The following is a 10895-nucleotide window of genomic DNA, read 5'->3' as shown; positions in this document are numbered from 1 at the left end:
AAAAATGTTGGCATTGTATGTTTTGGCTAACCATGGATGCGTTCGTTTGTATATTATGTAGGTCAGTGGTTCCCAACTGGTCCAGCCATGGGGTCCAGATTTCTCCTTAGTCATTAGTTTAAGTCCACACGGTTAAATATATTCAGCATCATACTTGAGTTTGGCCATGTCGTTGAGCTAGTTTGCTGTCTCACAGTGCTTCTCAAAGTCAAGGATGCTTCCTTGGTAGGACAGGTCCTTCCAAATCTGGTCCTACAGAGGCTAGGCAAGACTCGCTACTAGCATTCAGTGAACACACATTGGAACACGCCAGAGAGGTTTCCCCCAGGTGTGGGTAATATAAGAGGCCCCGCCTTTAATTCCAGCTAATCGTGCACAAAGAATTGTGGGTGTCCTTGGTAGAATTCAAAAAATCCCTGACATTGCAACAGTCCGTGGGTGGCATGTGATGGCGTAGCCTCCTTGATATTGAGTCATTCAAGGATCCTTCCTTGAGTTTGAGAAGCACCATCTGTCAAGTAGCCGTCTGTTAGTCACTCACTCTACAGCAGGAAACGGCACTTCTAAATAACAGCTCTGTTATTTACAAACTTTTTCAAACTTGACATGTTTGCAAGTCACTTGTGGTCCATTCAGAATGGACCCGCGACCCACTTTTGGACTGCGGCCCACCAGTTGGGAACCACTGATGTAGTGGATATGTTAAAACTTTTCGTTGTGGTTACTGTGTGGTTAGGTGTAAGTAAAAAAAATCCTGGCAGGAAACGCAGAGATGTCTCAGTAAAAAACATCAGCTTTTGGTGGCACTATCCCCACTGGGAGAGGGGCGATAGGTCGCTAGAGAATATCCACATTTGGTGGCTAAAATGCTGCCGGAAACACAGCAATGACTCACTAAAACACCACTGGTTTTGTTTGTTGGTCTCTAACAGTGGTCTGCAGCTTGGCAGCTTGGCAGGCAACTTCCCAAGGTGTCATGTCATCTACTATCCTCTTCAGCTCCCAATGACAAAGTTAGCTTTTATACATGGTATAAGATCTACGTCACTTGAGAAACGGTGACATGTTAAGGTGTCAAATGTGCAAATGTGACAGACTGATGGTTTGCAGAAATGTACAACACCAACATTTCCATGGTATAAGGATTTTTATATGATAAGGTAAGATGTCAAAAAGATTCTGGCCTCAGCTACATGTTGATGTAATGTGTTAGTGCAGTTTGGCTTTGTTGTGCAGTGTCGTTGATGTTGCAGCCGGGCGTGATCTCATATATTGTGATCACTGTATTTGTATTAGCCACAGACTGAACTCAGGGAACCCTGCAGAATGCAAACATATAGGCTACAGTCCCCTTCACATCTGAGAACACATATCAATCTGACAGCCGGGACTGCAAAGGGTGGAGAGAGGAGCCGCACCTTGAAAGCCCTGGCAACTTTTCATGTCTCGCAACCAGCCACATGTGTCAAACTTCTCCTCCCACGCTGCACATTTCACACATTCCTCAAGAATGTTTGCTTTTTTTACCAGGTCAAGAGAATGAATCCAACGCTGCATTGTGTGTCTCACCGGCTTTGTGCAGCTCTCGCAGATCATTCTATAAAGAATATTTCATCTTGTGCAATTCTTTCTTTGCCCAGTCATCAGTTTTTCTGCAGTCTGATTGAAAGTCTTCTTCCCAGTGAGTATTTATGTCTTCATGGGCTAACCATAAAGAGAGCCTCCCTGTGCTTTCATTTCCTCACTGACAGTGGGAATCCTGACCAAGGGCTTGAGCTCTGGCCATGGCTCTAACCATAACATATGTCTCACTACTTCCTGTTATCAATGATTACATAAGTTTCGGAAACAAAGACATCCTAGGTTGTCAGGGAAGCAGTCAGCTCCCCCTCGATTTCCATGAGAATGGAATAATTGAAAGTTTTATGGTGGCACTGAAAAGGAGAGCTGTGCACAATATCAAACAAACAGAGCGTTCCAATACCCACACCACCGTACTATTTAGTATGCCAGAACAACATTTAGTATGTCCCAATAAATAGTATGTCAAAGGCAGTATGCCAAAAGTATCAGGATATCCTACTGCATCTGGTCACATTTTGCAGTTTGCAAGACAGCACACTTGCTATTCTGACCCACAATCCTCTGCACAGCAGAAGATACGACACATCGACTGAGCTGCAGACAGATGACAGCTGACATGATCATAGAGATAACCAATAACAACAATCGGACATAACTATGAAATAACAATGACAAATGTAATTTAATTGAATATAATACTGCATGTTAGAATCTACAGTATATGCAGTTATAACTCGAAAGCTTAATGTACTTCTGTTGCAAAGTAACAACAGTAGAGTTCCCTTGGTTGACCTCTTTCTCTGCGAGCCTGGCGAATGGCGTTTTGTTGTATCTCCAAGGTAACGTTAACTGATGTTAAAGGAAATTACCACTTTAGAATGAAAATACCGACAGTACTTACTCACCCTCATGCCGACAAGAAGTCCAGTGTAGTTTTTTAATCCACAAAACTCGTTCGGGGTATTGGAGGATAACAGCTAGCCAGATTTTTCCATACACTTCAAGTGCATGGAACCCACGTCCAAAATGTAATAAAACTCTTCTAATGCATTTCAAAAACAGAAGAACGGCTCGTCCGTCGTAATCCAAGTGCCCTGAAGCCGCGGCATGCAAAATTGACTTGAAAATTTACTCCACTTTTATAGCATAATGTCTCACCGTGGTCAGTTAGCCTACAGGCGTGTTGTGTTTACATGGCAACTCACGGGAGACTCGAGAACGCTCAGAGACGTTTTCTCGCGAGTTTCAGGGCTTCAGGGCACTTGGATTACGACGCACGAGCCCTTCTGACGTTTTTGAAATGCATTAGCGGAGTTTTATTACATTTTCAAAATGATTTTGGACGTTTTGTGGATTAAAAAACTACACTGGACTTCTTGTCGGCATGAGGGTGAGTAAGTACTGTCTGTATTTTCATTCTAAAGTGGTTATTTCCTTTAAGGCCTGCTGAATTACAAATTACATAGGCCTTCTTTTTGCCTGGGACGTTGGAATAGCCCACACCTCTGAACTGACTGATAAGTCTGGTATCGTGACAAGAAGCAGCCAGTGTGAGGGATGGTAATATTTAAATGGAGAAAGCCTTGAGTAGGACAATAGATGGCTTTATTGTACGGAGCAAATTACAACAAAGCACCAGCGAAGACGACCTACCGTGACAAGAGTGATAACGCACATTATAGAAGCTGTTGTGCACAGATATAAATACAGGTGTGCCTTGAGATTTTGGCTTGTCCTTTGGTGTGCCTTGGGCACAAAAAGTTTAAAAACCACTGGTGTACCAACAGGTTCTATCAGAAAGAGCCACAGGTGTCATAGGCCAGCAGCAGCCTTGATGACACATTGATCTGACACATACAGATACATCAATATTGAATTCAGACGTGTGGTGCATTGTTTATGTTTTTATAAGCATATTTGGTTGGGTAACAATGAGTGGGACAAAACATGAGAAATGTTTAGTGCTGAAAACAAGTATATTTTTATTACTATTATTTTAATCTTGGTGAAAACCAGAACATTTTAGTGATTTATAGATAATTGGACAATTCCAGACAAACCAGCCGAAGCCAATCCATCACGTGGATTTTAAGATGTTTCACTGAATATGTGAAAACTTTGACCTCTTGGTGGTGCTTCAAGAAGAAGTCAGAGGATCACCAAAGTCACTACAATTTATCCTGTTGGGACCATAAATATATGTGGCTAATCTCATGACAATGCATCCAACAGTTGGCAGGCCACATAGGATTCATCCTTTGGGGACTAGGGATGACTGTACCAGATTTCATGGCCATCCATCCATGCTGCTAACATGGCTAAAATAGTTTGCAGGTGGTGGATGCCCCTCCGTTTGACCTCTCCATCAGCTGTGTGATTTGATGTCTTACATGCATTCTCATGTGCATACAGTATGTAGGTCATTACAATGGGATGGGTTTCCATTATGGACAGTGCTGAGGATGCAGAGTGACATAGCCGGAATTTCAGCGCAGCTCCCCGGGGACGAGGCCTCGGTCCTGGGAAGCAGTGGCCAAGGATCAACTGGACCATCGCCGCTTCAGGCCGCAGCAGCACTGTGAACCTCCTTCTTTCCCAGCGTGGGCCGGCTGACATTTGAACAACTACTACAATAAGTCCCGTCCCTCCCAGCCTTTCGGTGGGAAGAATTGATGAGTCTCACTTCGATGACTCTAGGCAAAGCGGAAAAAGATTTCTCCTGGGCGGTGACTATTATTAAAGGACCAATAAACAAGGCAGTCCTTGTGGGAATGTTTAGTTGGATCAAATGTCATGTTTCCAGGAGTGTGAAATGATTTTGTGTGCATGTAGCATGTTGTATCATGATCAGTCTGATCCACCTCTCATAGCTCAGGGGCCCTTACCTCGGTAACAAAGCCCTGGTATCTGGTTCTGCAAGCTTGTTATTTGATTAAGACTAATCTCCAGGTTTTGATTTCAACTGTTTTTGTCTAGGGTGGAAGTGCTTTTTGCTCTCTGTCTGCGTCTAACCTAAAGCTCAGCCTGTTCAACTGGATTTTGAGTTCTCTGAGCTAAAAAAAAGGGCTGCACCCACAGTAAAGTGTAAAAGACATGGGAAAATGCTGACTAAAGGGTTTTAGGAGGACAAATTACAGGAGAAAAATTACATTTATTAAATAAATAGTTTGACATTTTGCGGAAAACACTCACTCCCCTCTCTTTCCAGGAGCTAAATAAGAAGATTGATACCACTCTAAAGTAAATATGATGCTGGAGCCAGCAGCTGGTTAGCTTAGCTTAGCATAAAGACTGGAAACGGGGGGAGCAGCTTGTCTGGCTCTGTCTAAAGGCAGCAAAATCTCCTTACCAGCATCTTTAAAGCTCAATAATTACCATGTTATGTCTAATTAGTTTGATCCATGCAAAGACCAAAGTGTAAAAACAGCAATTTGCCATTTAAAAGGACAGGACTGAACAGGACCACAAGGCCCTGCAAAGAGTGGTGTGTTTAACTGAGCATAGTATAGGAGAGTGTTTCTACCAGGCACTGCAAAAATAAGGCCAGGAGAATCATTAAAGATCCCAACCACCTGATTAAAAGCTTTTGCTCCCTTCTGAGGCGAGGAGGAAGGCATTGGATACACCAGGTCTTAAGCTGGTATCGATCAGAACCATGGTAATCAAGGATGCGCCATAAATGGAGGGCGTTGTACAATGCACAACTGAAGTAAACAGTAGCAGCAAGATGGTTGATCACACTGATTACCTGCAAGCTTTTGCTCTGTTATTATGGATTTTTGCTTTTATCCAAGGAACATGCAAGGATGCGTCATTTCTTTCCAGTATGTAGAATATGACACACCCACTGATGTCGTCAAGGTTCACACCTATGGTTGACGATAACCTCTGGACAGCTTCCTCGCTACCACCCTGCATGTCCCTGATTCTCCTGATTCGTCTGCTCCCCAGTAAACCACTCTGCTTTCTGTCCTCGACCAAGAGTTCCACTTCCTGGTTCCTGTTCACCTGTTTTCTGTGACTGTACGGAGAGACCGTCACCTAGCTCTCCAAAGTGAGCTTATCAGTCCAGTTACCTCTGGTCTTCTGTACTGTGGATTGCTTCCCTGTGTGGCTGCACATTCCGCCTTTGTGCATGCGCCGCGGATCCCACTCCTCATGGCCACTGACAAGCTTTTCCCTGTCCACAACCAACTTCACATCGGCGAGACTGTTTCTCCTGCAAGTACTCCTGGTTTTGGAATCCCTGCTCATCTGACATCCTTCTCTGCCTGCTCCCTCACGGCACCATCAAAGACGATTGAACTGTCTGCTGAATGTGTGTTGCTTCAGCGCTGTGGATTGCTTCAGTTCCCTTGGAAGCTCTGAACCTGAACACTGACACTCTGCTGCTCACTCTGTACTTGCTAAAGTGGTGCATTAAAGCTCAGTATAAACTGTTCTGCCTGTCCCTGGTGCTGCTTTTGGGTCACCTGTTACAGTTTTGGCTTAAAATACCTGGTTTTGGTGGCACCGCTGGAAAACGCTGCTGATGTCTCACTGAAGAACAGCCAGTTTTGATGTTGGTGTCGAATAGCAGTCTGCGGCTTGGCAGCTGTCTCGTCTAGGTGTCACACCATCCACCATCCCCTCCACCTCAGTCAGCTCTTGCACATGTAATCAGAAATTTGTTACTGTATAAACATTGATAAATATGAGACGTACAGATGTATCTGTATGGTTTGCAGAAATGTACAATACCAACATTTTCTTTTGGCGCCTGGGCTGTAGTTTCATATTTAACGGACAAACATGAGAGTGGTATCAATCTTCTCACCTCGCTCTCAGCAAGAAAGTAAATGAGCATTTTCCCCCAAATGTCGAACTATTCCTTTAACAGAGGCTTGGCATGAATTTAATCTTTAATCAGAGGACGAGGCAATTACGGAGTTGTTTCGTATATTCCTGCACTTGAGTGAGAGATGAGATGATTTCTGCAATGTTGCCCGGTATGTGAAATCCCTTGGCATGACCAGAGACAGGAACGCCCTGGTGGATACAGATTCAAGCTAATGGTCTGGGCTCCACCAGCTGAGTTGGCTCCACTGGACCTCCACTGGACCCCCCACCCACAACAGGATCAAAGCCAGGCTGGATGTCAGGGGACGGAGGAGAATGATATCGTCATCCAGCCCCTGACCACGCCATCGCTATGCTAACTCATATCATGGCATTTCCTGCAGATAGGCCTGGTATGCCCCCTGTTTGCCTTCTCTTTTATTCCAGCGCTCTCTGGTATGCCAAATTACACAATAAGCAAGGGAAATGTTGGATTTCGCCATCACACGAAGTGTTTGTTTGTTTGCGTCGCTAAATGTGGTGGTAAGCTCACCGCCAACCAGAAATGGACCAAACAATTGCTTTGTGGTTGAAATGAAATGGTCGTTTCAGGATCGTGTCATGCTATATGCTAAATGCTTCCTGCATTTCACACACTCCTCCTTTGTCTTCTGTGCTTAATTGGATAAATGCAGTCTGTTTTGCAATGCCATAGTCGGCCAAGAATGCTAGAATGGTTTCAATTTTAAGACAAAGTCATTACCTCACAGAAACAATATTTCCCACTCTCACTTAGATCTATTAAACTGACAATACTTATCAGTGTTCACTGATGTGTTTGGTCTGGACTGTTTCTCTATCTGGACTACATGAGGAGCATTGTTGTGACAGGCTCCAGCTCTCATACTGATAACAGGTTCATTTCCAGCCATTTGTTTGAATGCATGAGGCATTTTGGGGTAAACAGGGGCTTTCTGAGTCCCCCTGCTGAATTTAATCAAGCAATGAGACCAATGAAGTAAATTAAGGCTGGAGCTGACTCAGCCTTACAGAGGCCTCTTTATGCCACTGCCGAAGTCGAGGGGGCCCAGGGTTAGCATGCATCACACACAGGAAAACACCAGGCAGCTCCCAGACAGTCCAGGCCCCAGCAGTCCGCCCCTGAATTCCTCCCCGCTCGACATTTATAAGGAGCATATCGCCTCACTAGAGCCACTTTCAAAGAGCTTTCGTTCACATTGCGAGGCCCCCCATTTCCTCCTCTCTCTCAGGAGGGAAATGTAAGTGTGCAGGAGTGGAAATGTTGCAGAGTCGAAGGGAAGTGAATGGACGAAGAAAGCAACGTTATTTGTGGAACAGTGAGGCCCATTGGCTTAAAATAAACTCACACAAAATGACTTACTGGAAACTTCTCCGTCCTCTGCTGCTGATTAATGCCTCGATTTTCTATGGGCACAGAGAGTGTTTGAGAGAAGGACATAAAGAGAAAGACTAACTTTTGTTTGATCCAAGGTCATTGAGTGGCCAGCTGCAAGGCCCTCTATCTACCCCTGGGATCTGTCTTCCTATTGGACATCCTGTCCCTGATGAATTGTCACTCTTCTCATTTAAGATCACACAGAGGAAGCAGGACACTGCCAGGACACACCCACTTGTCCTCGACCTGGCCAATCGGCTCGCTCCAGTTGTCCAGCATCCTTCGCACTTAGAAAACCGCAGCTGCCACAGGAGCTCCTCCACCGGAATTTTTGTTTGTGTCCTTCCTTCCCTAATCTCTGACCACACACACTTGTTCACTTGTGACGAGCAGGCGATGCCTCTTGGCCCCGGCCTCGGCCTCGGCCCAGCCCCCCACCCCCCGTCTTCTGCACCGCCCTGAGACATCTGGGTGATGTGAGGCCAATGAGCAGGAAAGCTGGGGGAACTTCAGAGTCGACTGCTGGAACAGAGCAGAACAAGGGGGCCCCCACAGCAGTGTTATATAACAGTCAGAAATCTAACTGTACGCTCACATGAAGAACATCACTCTCTTTTGCAGAAGCATGCCGCACTCTCATACCGTGAACATGGACATAACTTTACAAGCATGCTTGTTGTTTTTTACAGTCTGGCATGAAGGCAGGGATAAGACAGACACATCTTATCCTGATATCTAAGTGATTTCTTCTAGAAATGAGGTTTGTGCACTGTGAAATGGAGAGGATGTGATCTCACCCAATTAACATCCAACCTATGTCGCTGGCTGCTTATGACTTAATCCAGGCTTCCCCTTTGTGCCAAGTGTCCCTACCAACCCCCCCCACGTGTAGAAAAATGAGTGTTCTTCAAGGGCTTTGGGTAGAATAGATCTGTATACACAGCCCAGCCACCAGAGGAATATGTTGGCATTGTACGTTTCTGCAAACCATTGCATTTCTACATTTAATGCATATCATGTAAGTGTTTCTAAAGAGACATTATGCTGACTGCATGTATATCTGCTGACTTTGTCATTAGAAGGTGGGGGGGACGGTGGATGGCATGACACCCAGGCAAGCTGCAGGTCAGTGTTTAAGACCAACTAACAACAAAACCTGTTGTTCATTTGTGACACATTACAGCATTTCCAATGGCAATTGTGCCACCAAACCTGGGTGTATTAAGTAACACATTGCAGCGTTTCTAATGACATTTGTGCCACTGAGCTGGAGTGTTTTTCAGCTACACACTGTGCAGTTTCCTGTGGTGATTGTGCCACCAAACCTGGGTACGTTTTAGCAAGGCTCTGCATCGTTTCAGTGGCATTTGTGCCATCAAACCGGGGCGTTTTTTTTTGTGACACACTGCATCGTTTCAGCAGCGTTTGTGCCACAATACCTGCTTGTTTTTCACTGACACATCATGCTGTTTCCCACTGCATATATGCCACCAAGACTGAGTATTTTTAGCGATACATTATGCTGTTTCCTGCTGTGTTTGTGCCACAATACCTGGGTGTTTTTTAGTGACACACTGCATCGCTTCAGCAGCGTTTGTGCCACAATACCTGGGTGTTTTTTAGTGACACATCATGCTGTTTCCCACTGCATATTTGCCACCAAGCCTGAGTATTTTTTAGCAATACATTATGCTGTTTCCTGCTGCGTTTGTGCCACAATACCTGGGTGTTTTTTAGTGACACATCATGCTGTTTCCCACTGCATATTTGTCACCAAGCCTGAGTATTTTTTAGCAATACATTATGCTGTTTCCTGCTGCGTTTGTGCCACCAAACCTGGGTATTTTTTAGCAACACACTGCATTGTTTCAGCAGCGTTTGTGCCACAATACCTGGGTGTTTTTTAATGACACATTGCAGTATTTCGAGCGGCATTTGTACCACCAAATCTGGGGATTATCTTTAAAACATGATCTTTTCCTAACTATAACCAAGTGTTTTTTTGTTGTTGTTTTTTTGCCTAAACTAAACCACACGTTAATCACAGCATCGTTGAATATTGTCACATAATAACGTTCAAGTGTTGCATATCTGTAGTTTACAGAAAATTTCTCGACTTTAGTCTATACTAAAACCAAAGAGTAAAAACAACAATACACAATGGAGCAGTTGCCAGGTCACAAAAGTTAGTCTTTTTCAGTTGGATTTTGTATAGAAAAAAAAACAAGAGTTATGACGTGTTAATTAATGAGCTTTGGTGATGCTGATAAATGGATTTTCGCACTGGACAGAGCCAGGTTGGCTTTTTCCCCTGATTTTTTGGTTTTGTGCTAAGCTAAGCTAACCAGCTGCTCGTTCTACTTTCATATTTAATGGGAAAAGATGGGAGTGGTGTCAGTCTTCTCAACTAAGTCTCCCACACGAAGTGAGTAAGTGTATTTCTCAATTCTCCTGTGAAAGGATTTTTGGAACAGCAGCGTGGAGCATTATGTATTACATGCCTGAATGTCTTGTTCTTGCACCTTATAGATCCCCTTTTGTTTAAAGTGTACCCTCTTCCTCTCCCCTCCTCTGTCTGCGATTACTCCTGAGTGCATGCAGGAGAATAGGGCAATGTTCTCAGAGGCTCTGGTAGGAGTGAGGGATGCAAGCTGCCGGACGTCAGACTTGTATACAGAGTTAATGGAGAAGGGGGGAGATTCAGCAGTGACCGAGGCCCAAACTGTAGAAAAGAAACCCTCTTGTGTTCACGACCCAGACGACTAAAGACCAGGCCCGGATGTTGCTATCTGTCCCGTCATTGTCTCCTCAAATGTTGGCATTTCAGTTTAGCCAAAACATTCCTAAGACACAGTGTGGAAAACACCCTCTCTTTCCTGTGCTGATTTGATGACGCTCCATTTGTTTTCCAATCTTGCTGTGTAGTTGGGTGCAAATTAGCTGGTTGTACCACAGGGCCTCCAATCACATCTTAAGGATTGATGGTGGGGGTTACTCAAGCATTAAGGAAGTGGGATCTACACATCCAAAAAAATATAATTATGAGATGGTGGAAGGAGAAAACCACAGCAACTGT

Source organism: Epinephelus moara, chromosome 23 (assembly GCF_006386435.1).
Source record: "Epinephelus moara isolate mb chromosome 23, YSFRI_EMoa_1.0, whole genome shotgun sequence".
NCBI lineage: Eukaryota > Metazoa > Chordata > Actinopteri > Perciformes > Serranidae > Epinephelus > Epinephelus moara.
This window is presented reverse-complemented; position numbering follows the sequence as displayed.